Source organism: Python bivittatus, unplaced genomic scaffold (genome assembly GCF_059951505.1).
Source record: "Python bivittatus isolate LINGU-HERP-01145 unplaced genomic scaffold, Pbiv_v1 ctg000330_np1212, whole genome shotgun sequence".
In the NCBI taxonomy this organism is placed as follows: Eukaryota; Metazoa; Chordata; class Lepidosauria; order Squamata; family Pythonidae; genus Python; species Python bivittatus.
Window position 1 is genome coordinate 36,813,832 of NW_028277058.1, and position 22,072 is coordinate 36,835,903.

Below are 22,072 nucleotides of genomic sequence, written 5' to 3' on the forward strand. Positions count from 1 at the left end.
ATTGCTATAGTCCATCCTCTTTTAATGCCTGCAGCTATTCCACATCAGCAGGCAAGCCTGGGCCCAATACTACTTCACTAAAAATATACTTCCATCCCTCTCCATTATTCCCTCCAGGGACAGAACAGCCTGGCTTTGGGCCTGCACTGCTAAATTATACATGTATAGAGTCAGCAACCTCAGTCCCATGTGCATCAAAAGCAAAAATGTCAAATTATCCTGAAATCTGGCCAGGACTTAGGGGGTGATGACACCCCATCAACTGTTTGGTAGAAAGGACTCTAGATTATCAAATCTCAAGTTTCAACTTTTCAAGTTTGTCACAGCAGGCTGAAGCCACACCTGTTTCAGATGGAAGAATGCTTCAATCCCCACTGTTTCATTTGACTGAGGAGTGTCCAAACCAAGCATCAGGTAAACCAGCCTTCTCCAACTTCGTGCCAAGACTGTCTGGAAATGATGGGAGCTGTAATTCATTCTGGAGAGTATCCATTTTGGAATGGGTTGAAGTAAGCTTTAAATTCCTAAGGGCAGGTTCAGAGGGGCCCATACAAGTGGTGGGATTGCTATTCATATGCTGTGAATGCTTTCACGCTGGATTTTTGACAGTTGTTTCTCTTTCACTATAATTTATTTGTAGAGTTACAATGGACTGTGTGGCTGCATAATATGTGGCACGAGAGAAAACATTTGAAAATGACCACACAACTAATCTGTCCTTGAGTGGCAAGCAATAGGGCTCAGCTACTCACAATATCACTGTATTTGTCCAAACTGTACCTCCTTTAAAAAGAAAAACTTGAAAGAGTAGCAGCAAGACAACGTAAACCTATTGCAATTGTATTGCTGTCTTGTTTCTTGCAAAGCTGAATTTTATAGGATGCTCAGCAGTAGACTATGCATGAGCAACGAACAACAAGTCCAGTATAGAAACCTAATGTAAAGTCAACATGTAGTGGAGATCCTCTCTCTGCAATTCTGAGTAGGAAGGGAAGAAAGAGTAAGAGTAGATGAGTTACCAATGCTTTCAAACCAGAAAGTGCAGGTGAAGTGGAGAAAGGATATCAGTGGCATTCCTATATCAGTATGGTATAGTGGTTAAGGTGTTGGATTAGGACTGGGGAGATAAGGTTCAAGTTCATCCCTAGTTTTAGAAGCTTACTGAGTGACTTTGTGCCAGCACTCTCTCTTCACCCAACTTACCTCACAGAGTTGTTGTGAGGAAAAATTGGAGAGAGGAGTTCTGTGTATGCTACTTTTAGCTACTGGAGGAAATCTTATAAGCAAATAAACATTCAGTTCATATCAAATAAATTCTTAACATGCAGCAGTAGCTGAAATCTTCACACACTCACTTAGCAACAAAGAGTTGTGGTGTGTTTGAGAATATTAAGTTTGGAAGAAGGACCATAGCTTTGTGGTAGAGCAGGCAGAAAGTCTTTGGTATTTCCAGGTAGGACCAGAATAAAACTCAGCCATAACTGGAGATTTAAATAGCAGGTATTGTCAACAATAGGAGGTAGATGGATGTATAGTCTGATTCACCATAAGGCAAATGTCTAGGTTTTATTTTCCTAACAGCTCAAGTTTTAAGAGTTAGAGAAATGATGAATAATCCTTTTGCCCTTTTAATTAATATCAAGCAAGCTATCTTCTTCTTTTGGGGCTTTCTTCTAATATGGCCCCTCTAGAAGTGTCTGGAGGGCTAAACAAGTTTAGCCAAGCCAGAAAGGGAAACCAGAGAGACAATTTCATGGCCTAGGGAGCAATGGCGTCTGAAAGAGCTTGCCTCACTCTCCTGTCCAGGTGTTAGTCAGGGTGGTAAGGCAGGCCTGACTCATGCAATGAAGAAGGTGTGCTTTTTCCATCAGACAGCATCGCCTAGAGGCTCACATGCCGATAGGGACTTTGCCACAATGCAGCTTTTGAGTGTACAGCCACCTCAGTTTTGCCTTCGAAATGTCATCTGCATGGCCTGCCAAGACTAGATTATCTCTCTGCAGTCTCCTGCCTGCCACATTTATAAATTTGGATTTCAGACAAAGAGTTGTCAGGGGATATGCAGAAGAAATGCATGCAAAGGTGGGGACAAAATTGTTTTTTGGCACAGCAGTTCCAACTGAGTCTCTTTGTTTATTGCAGCCATTTGTCCCAATGTGGGCCATAAAACCTATTCATTGTAGTCACTGGTGTGGGTTCACGCTTTCTACTAAGCAATGATTTTAATCAAGATTTATGGAATAAAGCACAAGTAATGCTAACTACTAAATCATGATATATAAACCCTAATGGCTGGGTTCACATGCTGCCAAAACCAAACAAACCCCTTTATGTGTTATCACTTCTATTGTATGTATGTGGAGAGAAAGTAGCCAGTACTGTGTGAATTCTCCTATACTAATGTGAAGAGAGATACATATGAATACATACATTAAAGATACATACATTAAAAACTGATTCACAAGTCACATCAGTCTGTGACATAACATTTGATAACCTGCAATTGAACCTGCAGATATTAGGTAGAAGTGATGTCAGAAGATATGTAAGCTCTCTTTAGCTACCATTACATGACAGCTGATTCACTTTTGCAGTCTTCACTTGATAGCACAGTACATTCTATCTACTAAAACAAGGATATATTTAGTTATCCTAGAATTTTAAAGACCATCATTTCTGCCAAGGTGAGCAACAAAGTTTAGTAAGTAATAAGTAACTCTAACTTACTTCAAACGGAAATTAGGTGGTCTACCACACCAGTGGGAAGTGCTAATGGGTAATTCCTTAAAGCAGTGTTTCTCAACCTTAGCAACTTGTAAGATATGTGGACTTCAACTCTTAAAATCTTAAAAGTTGCTAAGGTTGAGAAACACTGCCTTAAAATGGATTTAAAAAGCACCATTGTAGCCCTACAATTATATGGAGCAGGGAAGGAAGTAGTAACAGTAGTTGTTTTGCAAATGTATGTTTTGGCTAAAGGTGCCTTCCAGGTCAGAAAAACTGATTGATCTATCCAACTGTAAAAACCCATTGTTGCTGATTCTATGTCCGCTCCCCAAGCTTTTACAATCCAAGTAGACTTTTCAAAGAATTTCATATACAAACTATTAATGAGGAAAAGTAGCAAAGGGACGCTGCTAATAGGAACCTAAAAAAATTAGGGGAAGGGCTAATTACTGCCTTATCTTTCTTGTTAACTCTGTATGCTCTTCCAAACTAGATTTTCTCTGCAGAAGCACAGGTCTTTTTGCTCCTACTATCACTATACTACAATCATAGCCTCTGAGATGGCTTTTTATTTTAAAAGAAACACCAAAGCACTGGGAGACAGTTCAGACTTTTCTTGAGTAACATCACGTTTGGTCTTAACGGCGACTCATTTATGAAGCTATTGAACCAAATGAAAAAGTAATCATGTGATATGCTATGCTAAATGGTGATTTTGTCTTAGTGTGTTAGATAAACCCAGCTGCTGTAAACCTCAGTTTATAGCTGTGTATTGTGGACATCCAGCCAATGGTGGCCTAGACCACCAAATCAGGGTTAAACAGATCATGGTGTATGAACTAAGCTTAATAAATAAAATACCCGAGAAGACATTGAACTGTCTATTGATATGTTGTTTGACTGCACAAGAAGAACAGTGGCAATGCAGCCCTGAGTGTCCTTACCACACCTTTCAGGGTGATCTATAAAACAGCCAAGTTAGCATCTATCATTATCTTAATATGACTTTAAGGATTCATTTCCATTTCTCTTTCCTTTTATTCTACGCAGGGTTAAGTGCCTTATTACATTCAACACCGTTGGCACATTCCTGGGGTTAAAGTATAACCAATTCATAACAGGACACTCATTCACCCCCATTGCTAATTGCCTGTACTGGTGACTATAGTGAGATCATGTTATCATCCTCACAGACCTGATTTATGTGTCACCATTATTTTCCTCCTCCTTTGAGCTGTTAATGGCTCAGTTTGGGAGAGGTTTGGCTGCCAAGGATGAAACCTGTAGGAAAAGCGTTGGTGGATACGCAACAAAGGGCTTTTTAGGGTTGGGGCCTGGAAGTGCTGTAACACTAGGTTTTCCCAGGAGGAGGCACTCTTGGGAAGCAGGCTTGTCCTGGCATGTTATCCTTCTAGGATGGAATTATTTCAAGAGTTCTACATGCAGGAGGAACTCTCATAAGCTTGCAAGCATGTTACCATTTTTTACATGTACACTTAGCGTGATATACACATCTGCATTTAGCAATATATCTCTGATATACATACTTGTTCTTGAATGAGCTAAGCAATAGCTTCCACCCCTCCCACTATCTTTTTCATACCTTTACTTGTTATGGGAGATTGTGATTTCACATTCTGGTTTCTACCAGAATTGCTAATCATACTTTCCCAGTTGATATGAACCTGGGACATTTGGTTAATTAAAGATGTGGTTTGCTTTCTGGACACTTATGATCTGTCACTTTGCTGTTCCTTTTTTTTTTTAAAGTATGAGTTGCCCAGAGTCATTTGGAGTTGAGTGGCCTCTAAACTGTATTAATTTTTTTTTAAAGGGGTTTTTTATCTGGAATGTTAAGGATGAACAGATATAATTAAGATAAAGAGCATACATAGTGAAACTGCAGGAGAAGTAGCAGATGCTAAAAAGATCACATGATTTTGATGATAACAGCCCTGCAGCACAGGCTTTAATCACTGCTATATTTGTTTGTTTACATCCCATTTCTGAATGAACCCATATTTGAACTGTACTTCTTTTGCTCCTACACACTGGATACAGATCTTTAAAGACAGCAGTCTGTTTCCTTGGAAGAAGCAACTCATGCTCTCACATTGTTTCGTGATGCTTTGCCCATTCTCTAGTTGGCTTTCATCCTCCATCAGAAAACCAGAAGTAGTTAGTTTCATAATCACTTAATCAGTTCTGCAATTCTGATACAAAAGCTCCACTCTGCTCATATAAAAATAGTATACATCTATTCCCAGTAGCCTTCCACAAATAACATTGGTAATATCCTTAATGTAAAACACATTCTACAGTACTCAACAGCAAATGGAATCTCTGATTGTCTGAAAGACCTACTATAAAACCACTCAGGAAAAAAAAATTAAAAAGAGGAAATAGGACCAAGAAGATAGTTTGGAGCAGGCCCTGCGTATTCCATGAGTGAGTCGCTTGTCACATATGATGGGATGTAGTCCCTGTGTAAACCTGCACTAGTTTAATTGCAACTCACATGAGAGAAGGAGCAAAGTGGTTGCATGTTTTGGTTTAAAGTCCATTTACATTTTGGTTTGTTGGTCATATCCACAAATTATCCAAGATAGTTCAATGAAGGATTATCCAATACAGCAAAAAATTAAAGATCTGTAATAGCTGCATGGAAGAGGGAATGGAAAGGAGTAAAAAAAAGAAAAAAATGTTGCACATCCTAGCACTGAAGATCTTACCTAGCCAGGTAATGAAACGTTTGCAAGAAAACAACCAAGCTCAGAGAACCCCAAGGACTCCGCATGTTGCACTTCATTTATCTTGACAATACTGGAAGTGCCCAACCCTTGTCCTGAACCTGGTGAACTTTGCATTCAAGTGCAGTGGAAAAGCATGAGAGAGGGGCAGCCTCAGTCTGAGGTACTGTATATATTTACTTTCAGTAAAGATAAATTTAGCCTTCTCAGCACAAGCAAGTTGTTATCAACAGTTCTGCCAATGTTGAACGAGCAGATACAGAAAATTCAGCTCTCATGCAATCTCCATGTTTAAAAACCCATGCAACATTGCTTCAGTGCTGGTTAAATTAGGTATAGGTTGCCCTTTCAAGAGCAAGACATTGGGATTACCTCTCAATAATATAATTATGTACTTTCCCATCAGGGTTTGCTAAACTCAAAAGATTTCTTCAATGCCTTCCATTGTTTGGCATGGATGAAAATTCAGATTGTAGTATGGTATGGCAGAAGAAGCAGCACTTGCTAAAATTCTCTCTCACCCAGGTTTTAAATAAAATACTTACTAGAGAAACACTGCTCTACACCCCCAGGGCATCAGATACCTTTTGATTTGCACAAATTTGGCTGCTACTCAGAAAATCAAATCTCATTGCTGATTTACTGAGCAGTTATACATTTCATCTGTTTATCTCTAAGTAAGGTTTTTGAACAGCCACATTCAAGTTTTTCAGTGTTAGATCTACAGGTGCTATATTTTTCCTAAACATTCTTGAGTTTCTCATACAATTTGGACATCCCACTGACACTGTCCTGCTGGTTTTGATGACAAATATTCACAGTGATTTTTGGTGAAATGATTTTATTATGATTATTATATATAGAATGTATAGCCAATGTTTTCATTTTTTAAATCATTCTAAAGGAGGGTCACAAACCAATTAAACACTTTAAAAACATTTACAGGGTTAAAAAATGAGTAATTTAATCACCTCTACAGCACAGCGGAGAACTGAAGTCCAGAGCAAACAAACTAAAGACACTATTTTTAAACTGTAAAACCAAAGCAACAGATAAAAAGTAAGGTTTGTTTTGTAAATATGTTACATTAATGTTACATGTTTAGGTTCATTTTACACTTTTTAAAAAGGAATACCATGCCACAGGCTTTAGGAGTATGGAAGAGTTGTAAACTTTCTAAATGAATACATCTCAGTAAGGTTCGTCATATGTTTACTGCAAAGTAGATCCCGTTTAACTCAGTGGACATTATTCCTACTACAAGTAACCTAATGTAAATATTTATACTGGTTGGTGAAAGCTTCCAGTGAGGTAACATGTGGTTGGGTTTCAGCAGTGATGAATTCTTTTTTGAGAGGGGGTGGTGGTGCCAGTGCTCCTTAAAGAGGCATTGGTCTGCCTTCTCCTTAAGAAGCCATCGCTGGACCCAACCATTCTGGACAATTTTTGTCCAGTATCCAATCTTCCCTTTTTAGGGAAGATTGTTGAGAAGGTGGTCGAGCAACAGCTTCAGAGGGTCTTGGATGAAGCGGATTAACTGGACCCATTTCAGTCGGGTTTCAGGCCTGGGTATGGGATGGAAACAGCATTGGTCAGTTTTTGATGACTTTTGGAGAGAATGGGATACAGATAGTTGTCCATCTTTGCTCTTCTTGACCTCTCAGCAGCCTTCAATACCATCGACTACGGTATCCTTCTGGACTGGCTGAGGGAGTTGGGAATGGGCAGCACTAAACTGAGCTGGTTCTCTTCCTTCCTCAGTGGCTGGTTTCAGTTGGTGTTGATTGAGGGTGAGAGGTCCTGTCCTTGCCCCCTGAATTGTGGGGTGCTGCAGGGTTCGGTACTCTCTCTGCTCCTCTTTAACATCTACATGAAGCTGCTAGGAGAGGTCATCTGTAGCTGTGGGGTGAGGTATCATCAGTTATATATCTCCGCCTTTGGTGAAGTAAGCGATGCCACCAATGTCCTGTCTTGGTGTCCGGAGGCTGTAGGGGTTTGGATGTGGAACAACAGGCTTTGGCTCAATCCTGGCAAGACTGAGTGGTTTTGGGTTTGGGGGCCACCTGGATCTAGGAATTTACCATATTTGGTTCTGGATGGGATTGCAGTTCCCCAGACAGAACCAGTACACAATCTGGTGTCCTTCTTGACTCATGACTCCTGCTTGAAGAGCAGGTGGCAGTTGTGGCTAGGTGGGCCTTTGAACAGCTTCGAGTTGTGCACCATTTGCACCCATACCTGGATCAGGAGACACTATGCTCAGTCACTCATGCCCTGGTCACCACCTGTATGGATTACTGTAATGCACTCTACATAGGGCTGCCCTTGAAGATTATTTGGAAGATTCAGTTGGTGCAAAATGTAGCAGTGTGGACAGTTATGTGCACACCTACATCTGCACATGTTATACCCTTGCTCTGCAAGCTGCATTGGTTACCAATTTGCTTCCAGGTCCAATTCATGGTGCTGGTGATAACCTATAAAGTCCTACATGGCATGGGGCTGGGTTATTTGAGGGACTGCCTCTCCCCAGTGACATCTACCCATCCCATCAGGTCCAGCAGAAGAGGCTTGTTGTGGGTTCTGTCCACTAGAGAGTGTCATCTGACAGGACCCAGGAGGAGGGCCTTTGCTGCTGCTGCACCCACCCTATGGAACATCATTCCCCTCAAGGTCAGGCTGGGTCTGACCTTGATGGCCTTCCAGAAAGGCCCGAAGACCTGGCTTTGCCATCTGTCCTGGGGATCAGAGAGTGGTGTGGAGCCCATAAACTGGTGTACTGTTTTTGATTGGCTGTGCTATCCCAGTGATTGTACTGTATGGCTTTTAATTGTTTGTTTTTAACATTAGTATTTTTTGTATGGCTATTTTATTTTTTAATTTTTTGGTACTGTTTATGTTTTAATTGTAAACTGCCCAGAGTTATGAATGTGAAATGGGAGGTTATATAAATTGAATGAACCAATAAATAAATAAATACATCAAAGTCATCTTAGAGTGGCCAATTCTGCAATATAAAAAAAGTGTAACCCCCCCCCCCAAAAAAAGATACCGATTTTCACAAATTTACCTATGTTCATTTATATGTATTGGGATACATTTAAAGGAATTTCTGAAATGTGAATAAAATATAGTATGTTTTATTATAAAGGGAAAGACTGCAATCAGGTAACATGTTTGCCAGCTCAGGCTGTTTTTCCCTATACTTAGAATTGATGGGTAAATTCAAAAGCTGTTCTCTCCCTCCTTTATGGAGCTTTATTCAAATACAGATGATAGAACTTTGCAAAGTAGGGCAAATGACTAGCCTATTTTTCATCTTAAAGGATTGAAAAATGGTTTTTCACCTTTATTAGCTGACTCACAAGTCACGCATCCAATCTAGTGAGAGACAATCTGTGCATGAAAATAAGATGTCTACGTTTCTTCCATAGCATGCATGAGAGGTTTTCCTATTTTGTTTGAAGGGCAAGGAGTGGGATGTGTTCATATCCACTTCTTGGATTCCATCATACATGATCTATCTGCCTATTTATCTATCAAAAAAGAAGTAACTATCACTGCAGTGGACCAATTCAAGCAGCTGCTTTTTAATGCAATTTGGTGCATCAAATATCAGGTAACAGACTATTTTTAAAATGTTCATTTGAATAATATTTTCATTAGCTTATTCAAGGCATTAAATCAGCAAGTTAATGTATTATACAGAACACTGAATTCACAGAAAACTGATATATACCTGCTGCTGTATTCTTGGACATGCTCTTCTTCCCCAAACAGTGGATAGTGCTGTCAAGGAGTGACAGCAGAGATCATACATTCAAGAGAGGGAGCAGGGCCTCTTTGCTGCTGTGACTGTGGAACAAGATAATACATTCTCATTTTTTTAAGGCAATGGTAGCTCATTAAGCAAATGGATAAGGAAAGTGAAGAACAGTTTACCAGCCATAAGGGGTGAAAAAGTAATATCTTAGAATAGCTACTTGTTGCAAGGGCTACATCTTGAGAACTGCCCACTATGGGTGACTACGTGACTGCTTCCTGCTGAATAAGCAGAGACTGTAGAAGGAATATAATGCAGCCAGATCCCAAAGAGTGAACTTCTTGTGTGAACTAACAAGGAAAGCTAACAGGACTTTGCTTGGAGAGTCCTTAACACCTTTTCTCTCTAGATCAGAAGTTTGTGTTCAGTTTACATTATCAAATCAAATAAAGGCAATGCTGTAACTGAAGCTGAGAGGGGAAACCATTGGTTCATGAAGTGTGTTGTCCTCCAAAAGCAAGGAGCGACAATGTAACATAACAACTTCCAGGACTTAAGTCAAGTGACAATTATCCCTTCTTGACAGTTCATATGTGGATAAAAAATACTTACAATCATATCCTCATGGATTTGAAGACCTAGAAAGGAAGCTCAAACCCTGATGCTCAGGCGTTGTTTTCATCCTTCCTTCCAGCCCAGGGAAGAGGATCAGAAAGAGAAAGAATACTGCAAATGAATGATTGGGTATACAAATGGTCAATAGGAAAAATATGGGACTACAGTCTTAGTTATTTTGATAATGGACTGCTGATGTGAGATGGGTTACATCTTAGAAAGATTGGCAAAGTGATTGGATGGTGACCTGGATCATGATGGCTTTAAACTGATTCCTGTGAGGGTTGGGGCAGAAAACCCTGGACTGTCTTGTATAAAATGGAAGCACTGCTGTAATTGGGCCTATTAGCCCACTAACTGAATTTTCTCCTTCTCCTTCTTCTTCTGTCAATTGCAAAAGGCAGCTTTACTTGGAACAGCTTATATCCTGCAATGATACCTTTAACACTATCAAACATCTGCCTATCCCAGGTCCTTGGGAAGGACTCGATAGATGGATAAAAATGCCAAATCCAGTCTAAACATCTGGCTGACTGTGCAACCAACAATAATAATAATTTCATAAATTACTTGGACATTGTTGTCTGTATATTAATACTTAAAGTATTGTAAATACATAAAATTAGCTTGAACTATTGGGATAGGGAGACACACATTTAATAGGTGTTTAACTGAGATCTGCTGGGATACCTCTCGCTACAGGAATATTCCAATTCTATATAGAGTTTGTTCATCTAGAACAGAAGCAACAGAAAGGGAGGAGGAATTGTATTGCATGCTAAAAGCATCCAAGCTTGCTCAGAAAATCCAAGCGAATGAACCTGGTAATAATGTAGAAAGCAACTTGGTTAAAATAAATGAACAAACAAAGTGGTAATGTGTTGTATTAATTGTTACCCATCCAGTCAAGTGTTACAAGGTAATGTGAATAATGCTTCCCAAAAGTAAAATGGAGGTTTTTCAAAGAAGCATGAAGTAGAAATGCTAGGGATCTTTAATAACCCCAACATTTGTTTGGGAGACAAACGCCGTCAAGCATGGCAGTTTCAAGAAATGTCTGACTTGTCTTACTGACAACTTTCTTCTTCAGAGATGGAGAAAAACATAAAAGGCTCAGCCATCCTTGACTTCACATGAATTAATGGGGAAGGTTTAATTGAGGAAGTAGAGGTAGCAGAAACATTGAAGAAAAGTGATGATCACTTGAATTCTTGATTTTTAAAGGAAAATGAAGCCATGTTATCATGTCTGTATCTTGAACTTAAAAGGAAAAAAAGAAAGGAAGAAAAAGTCAGGTTTTGATAAGCTCAAAGCAGTCATTGGAACTGAATGGAGGAGAAATTAATGGGAGCAGGAGCTCAACACAAGGAAAGGGGTAATTTAAAAAAGATACTAAAAGGACAATAGCAAACATTTTTAATGAGGGGGAAAAGGAGGAGAGCAGAAGCCAATGTGGCTACACTAAAATCTTAACAAAGATCCCCAAACAAAAGATGACACAAATAGGAGTTGGAAAGAGGGATTGGTCGCTAAAGAAGAGATATATAGAGATACCTGGGACCTATCAAGATTATGTCAGCAAAGCTAAAGCTCAGTACAGTGGAACCTCGGTTTACGAACTTAATTCGTTCCGTGACTCTGGTCGCACCCTGAATTGGTCGCAACCTGAAGGAAATTTCCCCATAAGGTTCAATGTAATTACCGTTAATCCGTTCTGGCGTGGAGGACAGGGAGGCGGCTATTGCTTGGAGGGAGAGTCCCCTTCCCTACGTCCACGTGTCGGGTGGAAAATGGCCGTGGACCACGTGTCAGGGGCGGAAAAATGGCCGCGGACCATGTGTCGGGAGGAAAAATGGCCGCAGACCACGTGTCAGGGGCAGAAAATGGCCGCAGACCACATGTCAGGGGCGGAACAATGGCCGCGGATGTGTCAGGGGCGGAAAAATGGCCGCGGACCGTGTCACGGGAGGGAAAATGGCCACGTATCTTGTTCGAACCCTGAGGCAGAGTTCGCAAACTGAAGTAAATTTTTGCGGCCAGAGCTGGTTGTAACCCGAAAAGTTCGTTAACAGAGACGTTTGTAACCCAAGGTACCACTGTATAAGGTAAGGTGAGTGAAGGATGCTAAGAACAATTTAGGTATCTTAAAAATAAGTTCTTGTTTAATACTTTAAGGAAAAATGAACACTAGGCATTATTGTTAGTATTCATTTTACCAGGGGCACAAAACTTCCACATTTGTTCCCTTCAGGCTCCATGGCAGAACTCCTATACTTTACATCTCTTGCTACAGATGCTTAAGGAAAAAAAACATGTTAGGAAGCTCCAATCCTAGAACACAAATGTTAACATATTATTTGTCTCTAAGATTAATTTGCTCTGTATTTTTATGGGAAAAGAATTGTACCTCACATCCACTTTTATTATCTATAGAAGAGAGTTGCCTATTGTCATCCATGTTTCTGAGGACAATGGATTTTCCTGCATTTTTAGTATTCCCCTATGGTTGAGCTGTGAAGAATAGTCAAGCACCGTGCACTTTATAGTTGCAGCTTTTCTGCTTTCTGGTTCTTGGAGAGGAAAATTCTCTCCAGGGACAGCTCTGTCCATGAATAAGCAAGTTGCTAAGTGGAATAGTATTTGGACATCTACCCTTTAGATTTCAGCCATCTTTTCTCCTCTGCAAAATTATTGAGTGTGTCCATGTGCATCTGCACACATCTGGCAGCCGCAGAGATGGCTGTGATATCATTGATATTCATGACCTTCAGGCAGCAGATTAGCAGCAGGAGACTTCTCAAAAAGCTCAGATCCTGTTTTTATGCTACTGCTGCTTTGCTTGTGTACTAAAGGAGATGGGGAGAAGAGGAAATACAGGAAGTTACAGGACAGAAGTGGAATTGTTGCTCAAAGATGCCAACAAGAAACAATATGATTCAGAAAAATCTAAGCTAGGCGGGTTTGAATCATGTTCATAATTTTGACAAAATGCTCGCTTTCCATTTTAGGGCATACTTGCATGGTATTCCCCCACCTCTCCAAATTCTTTCTAGTTGGATGCTGACAGCAGAAATATTCTCTGCTTAAATGAAGGTATCAAAATTATAACTTTTTCTGCTTTAAAAAAATACCCAGAGAAAGAAATTGAAGGCAAGAAGAACAGCACCCATTCTGATATCCTTTACCTGATTTCCATGTTACAGTACTTCACGGTTAGCCAACCCAGTTTAGGGTGCTAAGAGCATGCAGTATAACTGCTGTTGTTTGCCAGAACCCTGAAATCAAATATCTGTATCTTTTGGTTGTATCCAAATATGCCTCTGTAAATATTTGAATGCATTATTTTTGGGCATACCATGAAACTTTTGTAGCAGGTCCATTTTTAGGCCAAACTAGTATTTAAGATATGGGTTGATCACAGGCTACTCCCACCTAGGACTCCATGCTTGACTGATCTGATAGGAGGGTGGGTGAGACAGAAGGAAAAATAGAAGTCTACAAGCAACTGGCCATGACATTGGACATCACAGGAACTATTTAGCCAGCCTCCTCCAACCTACTGTCAGACTTCATACCAGGCATCTCAACTCTTCAGAAGCTGAACCTGCTTTCTGTGAACAGTTAACAGCAGAAGTTTCACAAATCAATACAACTTTATTGCAGACCAGAAAGAAGTCCTATATGTGCAGAAGATGTGCAGATAACAGGACATGGGAATCAAGCCCTATATATCACCCCCAGGAATTAAATCCCAGGCCTTTTCCACCTACCTTTTTAAGTCAATGGTCTTTGGGCCATTTTCCCCCCAGCCTTGACAGTAAGAGGCATCTGTTCCATGTTTACATAATGAATTTGAACAGCCTGAGAATTATTGGGTTCCTTCTCACCAACTTCAGTCATTACTCCTGATGCCCTCAGACACAGAGTCATAGAAGAGACCTGGGAAGCATGTTGTCCAATCCTTTGCTTGATACAGGAGCAGGACATACTGAGACTTCAAGTTTCAGAATTTATAGCCAATAATTGGATCTCACAAGGAAGCAAAAGATTAATGATGTCCCTATTTCCATTCTAGATTAGAGACCCTGACTGAGCACTTGTGAAAAACAAATCATTCCCCTGGATGATTCTTTGAGCAACTTCATTTATAGTTTATCTCTGAGAAGTATCATGCATTTGAAAAAACAAGGGAAATAAGTAATTTCTCAGGATTATTAACATTATAACATTACTTACACAAATACAGATCTTTAGGTGGCACTTTTTACTCATGCCTTGTGCATGAGATTCAAATGTAGAGGGAAGCAATTAACTGAATTTTGATGTGTTGATTCTGATGGGAATAATTCCTGTTTTGAACAATCCAGTGGATACCATTACCAGACCAGCATTAATTTTCCAGGGTTGGTCTTCTCACTCCCTAATTCTACTGGAGGTCTAGTTGCAAAGGAGGACTGGGAACAGGAGATCCCAAGAGCTTCTCTCCAGTTTGCATGCAGCTGCTGTAGCAAAACCACAGACTGGCTGGTCACAGCTGGAGTGGAGATGGGAATAATAACTCGTAGCCCCTCTTCAGGGTGTGGGCGTAGGTCTCTCTGCCATTTCAAAGGGCTCTGCTTTCCACTTCACAGTGCCAAAACAGCTATCTTGTTCATAAGCCTGAGGCATACAAGAAGTTCTCTGTCCAGTGCGCACAAAGGGAAACTTTGAGCAGAAAGGCTACAGAGAAAGTCTAACTAATTTTTCTCACAAAACATTTAGGAAAACAGTCTCACTTGTCTCTGTCTCTCTGATATGTGCATGTATATAGAGCTGTCCTTTTTTCAAGATTGGTCTGAAGAGGTACAAACAGTTCATTTTAGTAACTTTCTGCTGATGTACCCAAATCCCCATCATTCTGTTCAATTCTCCCAAGTTGTTGGTGAGTGTCCATTTCTGTCAGCCACCGGGATGGTATAAAATGGCATCAAATCATTTCCTGATCCTTGTCCTAATTTTTCTCTCAGGCTTACTTTTTCAGATGGGAAACAACAATTTTAAAAACAATAACTGGTCACTGCTCAGGGTAGCTTTGCCACTCCTCAGAGCAGCCAGAGAAAATGCAGGGGAGATGGCAGCACGTTTTCAGGGGGGCTTGAGCTGTGGGTGGAGGAATCCCAGGTGACAGGACAAGATCTTGCTTGTACAGTGAGATGGGCGGCATATATAAATTTGAAAAATAAATAAAATATAGACATTCCCACTAATGAAATTGCTCAGCCCATAGTTGCAGAGGAAATGCTGCAAAACTCTACTTGCAGAGTTTATTCTGGTGCAGAAACTGAGCCAGGAGTAAAATCAGCATCAATTTCCAAACAGAAGAGGACACTAAGTTCAGTTCGCTGCAGCCCTTGCATGGCTCTGCTAACTGCATGCTTCTTTTCTTTCTTCTAACATTCAGTTAGTAGCATCTTACATCTCCAAGAAACAATTCTACGTATAGAAAATTGATAGAGAACACTTCTCTTGCTGGAGTATGTTCCTCACCTATTCAGTTTACGCTGACTGACAGCAATGAAGCAAGGCCTGAGAAAGTGAAAGCATGTGCTACATCACTAATCTCTAAAGCAGTGTTGTCCAAACTTGGCCACTTTAAGCTTAAAGTGGCCAGGTTTGGACAACACTGCTCTAAAGCTTCTCCCAAAATTGAACTAGGGGATTAGCTGGAGTATCATGTAGTCTAGACTTAACCTTGAGCTCCACAAAGTTCTTATCTTTAGCAGCTTCTGCAACAACTCCAGTTACATTGACTGCCAATGAAACAATTGAGTAATTCATCCTATACCTGGTCCTATCTGTTTCTTGCTTGTTCTTTGGTGGTGGCCTGCAACTGAAATCTCCTTAATGTTTCAGAAAATATGGATAACATAGGAAAGACTTTTGCCCTTTTAACTTTTCTTGTGCAGTTTCAAGGAAGCCAGCAATTGCCATATGGGGAATTCGGCAGCTTCAAGAATTGTTCCGGTTGTCTCCCTTGACCTCATCTTGGCTGTAACTCAATTAGATGGACTTCCGTTAGTTGTATGGTTGCATCACTTCCTTCAAGAAAGCTCCTTCTGCCTCCTGCTTGGGATAAATAACAGCTGCAGCTGGTTTCCTGGGGCCTAAAGAACTGTTTCTGGCTCTTCCCACCTTCACACCACTCTGAGAATTTAGGCTTGCCAAGAATTTGTTCTGAGTGCAGCTTACATGTTTCACCAAAGTGTTATCTTGTCTGGGTTTTTTTTCACACACATGCAAACATTCTCTAAACAAACTGTTTTTGCCAGTCCATAAAGGGGTCACAAGTAGGAGTAAATTAGAGAAGAAAATCTGGGTGCAAAAGTTAAGTCTCATTCTAATGTCCTTCATTGCCCAGCTGTTTGTGAAAAAATCTTCATGCTTACAGCTGAACAATTGGCAAAGGAGCTGTGGGTGAGTTTGGCTGAATGTAATTAGACCCAAGATGGCTACTGTAACACTGCTACAAACATCAGGACGACCACTAGATGACAACAAATTTAACACAAATTTAAAGTAACCTCTTATATAGGTAGACCTCACTTAACAATCACAGTTGGGGTTGGCAACTCCATTGCTAAGCGACACGGTCGTTAAGCGAGTCATCATGTGACTACAACTTGTGACTTTACTGCCAGATTCTCCATTGACTCCGCTTGTCAGAAGCTGGCTGTGAAGCACGAAGATGGCGACCACGTGACCAGGGGGATGTTACAATAGTCATAAACGTGAGGACCAGTTGCAAAGTTACTTCTCAGCACCACTGTAACTTTGAATGGTCACTAAATAGGGCAGTCATTAAACGAGGATTACCTGTATATATCTTTTTCTATATAGAAACTGCTGAATATCTCTCTCCTGAAATTGGTGGTTCATAAAGATCCCCATTAAAAAATAAAATTTACTATTCGGATGCTTCCACATATAATGAAAAGTTGATAGGAAGGTGAGGAAAACAGAAATACACTTTTCTAGTGCAACATGAAGAACTGTGGCATTTGCATATTGCATATTGCAATAGCTCATTGCATATATGCTTCTCTTTATGAGAAAGAAGTGTGTGTTTGTGTGTTGAGATTTATAGCCTGGCCCACCCAGAAGGCTTTAATTAGGTAACCATTTACAAGCACAAAAATCTCACAAAATTAGGCAAATTAAACATTCCCCACTCTCTGCTGACTGACAGCATAACCCGAGGCATGTCCGCCGAGCCATAAATGAAGTAGCTCTGTGAGCACAAGACCATACTGTACATCACTCTCCTCTCCAACGGAGGGAAAGGGCTGTTGAGGAGAAGGGAAAGGAACAGCCATAAGTGCTTCCACTGCTTTACATACAGACACCCAGCATCTGCAGCCTGAGGCAGCTACCTCACCCTGCCTAATAATAGGGTTGGCCCTGCCAGGTTAGAGATGCTTTCTTCATTTCAGCAAACATAATTGAGGAGAAGAGGATGCCATTTCATTGTGGGTGTCTTTTTATTAAAGTAAAAACAAAGAAGCATGAGTGACTGGTTTCAGCATACAATACTTGAAATGCTAACAAAGGATGAGATCTAAACTGTCAGGATAATAACTACTGTACAAATATGATGTATAAATTAAACGCAAAAAAGAAGCTAAATATATAATCACATAAGGAACAGGAAATGTAATATGGAAATATGTAACACAAGAAAGAGTAACCAAATTTCTTGAAAATCCTTTTCCTTGACCCTCTTTGACCCTCATTCAAACTGCTGCAAGCCAGGTATATCTCCTCTTCCCCTGTGTACAAAGTATTCATAGCTCTTACTGCGTTATATATCATATTCACACTGGGGTCCAGAAGAACATATGCATGTTTGACCAGCAGCAACCATCAGACTGGCAGTCCCATGGATTTCAGACCATGATCTGGTCATAGAAGGACAAAGCTAAACAAAATGAGCTCCTAGTGAGGTTGAGAATCAGAAATTGAGGTCTACCAACAGCTCCAAATCAACCTCCTTCTTCACTAACCATGATACAGAGCACTATATAATTCCATACTAAGTCTACAAAACTGTTTTTTGCTTCTATTAGCAGTTTGGAGAAGCAATTAGTGAGAATAACAATCTTTATGTGCTACTCATTCCTTCAGTGCTTGAGTTATAAGCATGACAAATGAAAATGGAATGTGATAAAAGGTAAAGGGGACTGAAGTTAGTGACAGCAAAGAGCCGAATGGTAGAAACTAGCATTTCAAGACATTTGTAGGATACATCTATGTGCTTTATTTATCTGAGACTGTCTTTGAAGACTATCCAGTTGGTGCAAAATTTAGCAACCTACTTACTGCTAGGTGTGAGGTGCTACATAACAAAGAATATGGAATTGGAAAGCAATGAACCTGAAATACACTAACATGAAATCTGAATGATAGGAGTAATTCTGTTCAGAAATCCAGCAGAAGCACTATCAATCCGTGTCAGTAATACTGGGCCTAATGGCCAGCAGTTCAAGTTAGAAGTAGGCAACTTTCTGCCTTCCTATTTTTGCAGAAAGGAACCTCAGCTCAGTGGTGGAGCATCTTCTTTGCATTCAGAAGATATGAGATTCAGTACCCAAAATCTCCAGGTAGAGCTAAAAAATTCTTTTGGTGGAGGTATGTAGACAGGGAAACAGAGTCAGAAAAGAAAGAAATTTGGTACAACAAATGTGATATGCATCACAATGTCATGTGGTCAGGTATTCTTGCTCAGGTAGTATGAAAACTGCAGAGGAAAGGAACTGCAAGGTGAAATACACTAGCAACTGGAAATATAAGAAAGGAAAGTACTTGAGGATCTTGAGTCTACAGTTATCCATAGGCCAAAAGGCCATAAACCACAAGTTGTGCAACTGGGAGCAGCTGAACTGCACTCTCAGGGCATGCTGGATTGATTACAGTTATCATAGTGAACATCCAGTGGGATTATGGCCAGACTGCTGTTTCAAGTAAGAAAGCCAAATTCAGTGCACAAATAGAGCTCAGTTATAATTTAATCACAGGAAGCTACTGGTCTCGAAGAAACCAAGCCAGAGAAAAATAAAGCTCCTCTGATGCAGCAGGTTTATTTCCAGATCAGGATGGCACTGATTTGCAGAGGACAGCAGTGGAAGCTCCGGTATCAGTGTGGTATTGTGAAAGATTAGATCATCACCCACATTCCAGAGGACAGGAACTCAGCAAGGGCAGTAAGAGGCCGGATACTAGACAAGATGCTAAGGATATCCCATCTCCTTCTTGAGCCAAGAAATGAAAAATTGCTGCTTCTATAATGCATAGGGCACCAGGAGAAGTCTTGCTGCCTTCTTCAATCAAGTGGCAAGCTCTTTTCACTAGCTTCTGGCATTTCTTCCCTTTGTATCCCTTGCTGAACTGTAGTTATTTTGAAAGCATTTATTAAAAAATATAGAAGCTACAGCAAACAAATCAGGATACTTGAAAGGAGTGGGTCAGAGAAAGTTCTTTGCATCTAAATTGGTCTCCCTCAGTTTGGATAAGGGTGATAGCTGTTATCCTATACAACTGGGAAATGCCAGGTTGGAGAATCAGATGCCAAAGGACAGTTCTGAGATACACAGGTATTGCTGATCTGCAAACCTTTAACAGCATAGATAGATAAATGTACCGGAACTTCCAGTACCAGGATGAATAAGCTGTTTGCTGAACCATAAAATCCCCACCTACCTGCTAAAATGTGCCCAGCATTCCTTCAAGGCTTTTCATTGTAGGAAAGATTGATAAAGTGGGACAATTTTGTTTTTCAGGGAAGCTTTTGCACCAAAGCTTTTCTCATGGCAAAACCTTTGATAACTTTCCAAAGAACTTAGGATGCCTGAAGACAATCTGAAAATCATTGCTCCACCCCAGGGTTTTGACATTATATGACAGGGAGCTGCTTGGGGCATGGGAAGATGAATTATCAAAGCTCTATGGGAAACTGGATTGGGTGTGCTGAGATAAAGCATAGGTTTATCAAGGGTGAACCACAGATGTATGGTAGAATGCTGAACCAGGACACCATCTTGTAACTCTTATGATTCTGTAGCTCAATAAGGACAAGGCAACTAGGTATGTTTCCTACTTTTCTCCTCTTTGTTTAGTCTAATTCATAGAAATTTAGCTGATGATGAATATATTGTTAAGCTAGGGAGATGATCTCATAAGAGCACCTTCAGAAAGAAAAAAGTGTTGTAACCCCAAAGAAGGGCTTTTGCTTAGCTTGTGCAGATCAGTAAACATTGAGAATGCTGACATGCAACCTATCCCAGGGTTTCCATCAGGGTATTCTCATCTTTGGTAAGATACAAGGCCTCCGTTGCCTGCTTTTCTATGAGCTCAGCCCTATGCATTGGTTTGATGAGATTTCCAGATGCAAAGGCAAACAATAAAGCAGGGAAATCCTTATTATTTTGGAGTTCCAAAATCTATCCCTTAGGAGTATTCACCCTTCCGACTGCTTTCCTGTCACTCTGGAGTTCTTCAGGTGTCCTTCAGCTAGAACCACCATCTGGCCACTGGAGCTGACTCATCTGCCTTCCTGTGTTCCCTTAACTTCTAGACTGTCTACGTCAACTAGAACAGTGGCAAACAAGCCAAAAATAAAATTGAGAAGCCTGTCATTTTCTCTAGTTTAAGCGGAAGTCGGAAAATGCAGTAGTCTATCAATTTCCTAATGGGGTATGTGATCAAAGAAAACCATTAACATACTGTAGTAAATAAATTGAATGAAAAAGGCTCCTGTGGGCTTCAATTACTCTTCTAAGAGGGACCAAATATTGCATCTTTGTATGAGTCCCCTGCCAAGCTTAAATCCTTTCACTCTGCCTATGGGGTGAGGAAATGATAATGTGAAGCATGCCTTCATTTGCTATTTGGAAAAATTATATATTCTCCATAAATCATTTCAAGAGGGCTAGCTCATGTTAGTTTGCTGCACGAAACACACCCATTTGATGCTGATGATAAAGCTTCATGGAAGGACTATATTGTCACAACCCATATATGAGTCTTTGGCATCAGATGACTCTGCTGTTACTGAATCAGAAGCTTGGAAAAGATTTTGTCAATGGCATCAATGAAAGAAGTCCTGAACTGGTGTGATAGAAGCTATTCTACAAAGAATAAAAGAATGAACCTTTCCAGAATTAGAATGATAGGACTGCAAAAGGTTGCAGTAGGAACAGAAGAAAAAAATTATAGAATAGTAGAGTTTGAGGACCCAAGGAGGAAAAATGGAGGATTCGGATACTATCCAACTTGAAATGGAAGGAATTGTCTACCTATCCCTTGAGTTCATTCACTGTTTCAAAATCTATCATTTTAACCTGGAAGTAATTATTTCCAGCTCAAGATGGCAAGAAATAATGCTGCAAAATTCAAGGCAGTGATCAAAGTGGAAACAGAAGCAATAGGTTGCCCATTATTGGTCTAAACTACCTCAGTGAACAGCCCATTTCAAAAACAAAGGAGGGGCACCTGGCCAATAATCCAATTCCCCTTTCCCTCTCCATTCACGTTCACAGTATCCTTTCCTGTATGCCCCTTGCAGCAGCAAATGAAGGTGACAAATAAAACCCCACCCAAATATTCTCCCTTCTTGATCAGACTTTTGGCTTTCCAATTCTCCCTATTTCATTGTCTGCTATCTTGCTTTGCTTCTGTTTTTTTCCGAGTCACTCCTCCAGTTACTGCTGCCCAAGATAAATTAGTTGGGCATGATGCAGGGGTCAAGAGGACACCAAGGGAGGAAATGCAAGTGCAGAGCACACAGCAGTTTTCTTCCCCCAACCTGGTGACCTCCAACCATGATGGACTCTAACTCCCATCACCCTCAGCCACCATTTCCCAAGCCTAGGCATACCTATTCTTTTGGTTAAAACAACAACGCTCAGCTGAAGGAAATTATAACAGAAAATACATTAGAGTTGGCAGCTTTGAATACAGGTAAATTGTACAAGGACTTGTTTTTATCTGTAGTGAAAGACAAATAGAAAGGAGAAAGTGAGAAGGAATTCTTGATCCAAAACAGTTCCTTATCTCTTTTCCGTTTCCTTTGCCCCACAGAGATACCGTAGTCTCAATGTGCTGTTGTTCCCTGAAGAGTTCTTCCTCCTCCCTCTCTTCTCACCTGCAGCAACTCACTTGTTGTTCAACACTCAGTTCTTGTCCC

General features: G+C 40.4%; 1 long non-coding RNA gene across 9 annotated transcripts in view; it reads right to left on the bottom strand.

The window, feature by feature from the left end:
* The window catches only part of LOC112543232 (uncharacterized), a 71,534-nt gene that overhangs the window by 17,308 nt on the left and 32,154 nt on the right, over window positions 1–22,072 (bottom strand). The window contains exons 2-4 of one of the 9 annotated variants that reach the window (XR_015796186.1): window positions 9,853–9,966; window positions 9,217–9,332; window positions 6,449–7,462 (exon numbers count right to left, since the gene is read on the bottom strand). This is a non-coding gene — a long non-coding RNA (uncharacterized LOC112543232). Of the gene's footprint in view, window positions 1–6,448; window positions 7,716–9,216; window positions 20,412–22,072 lie in introns of those variants that run through there. The other 8 variants (XR_015796185.1, XR_015796183.1, XR_015796181.1 and 5 more) reach the window with 8 other exon arrangements.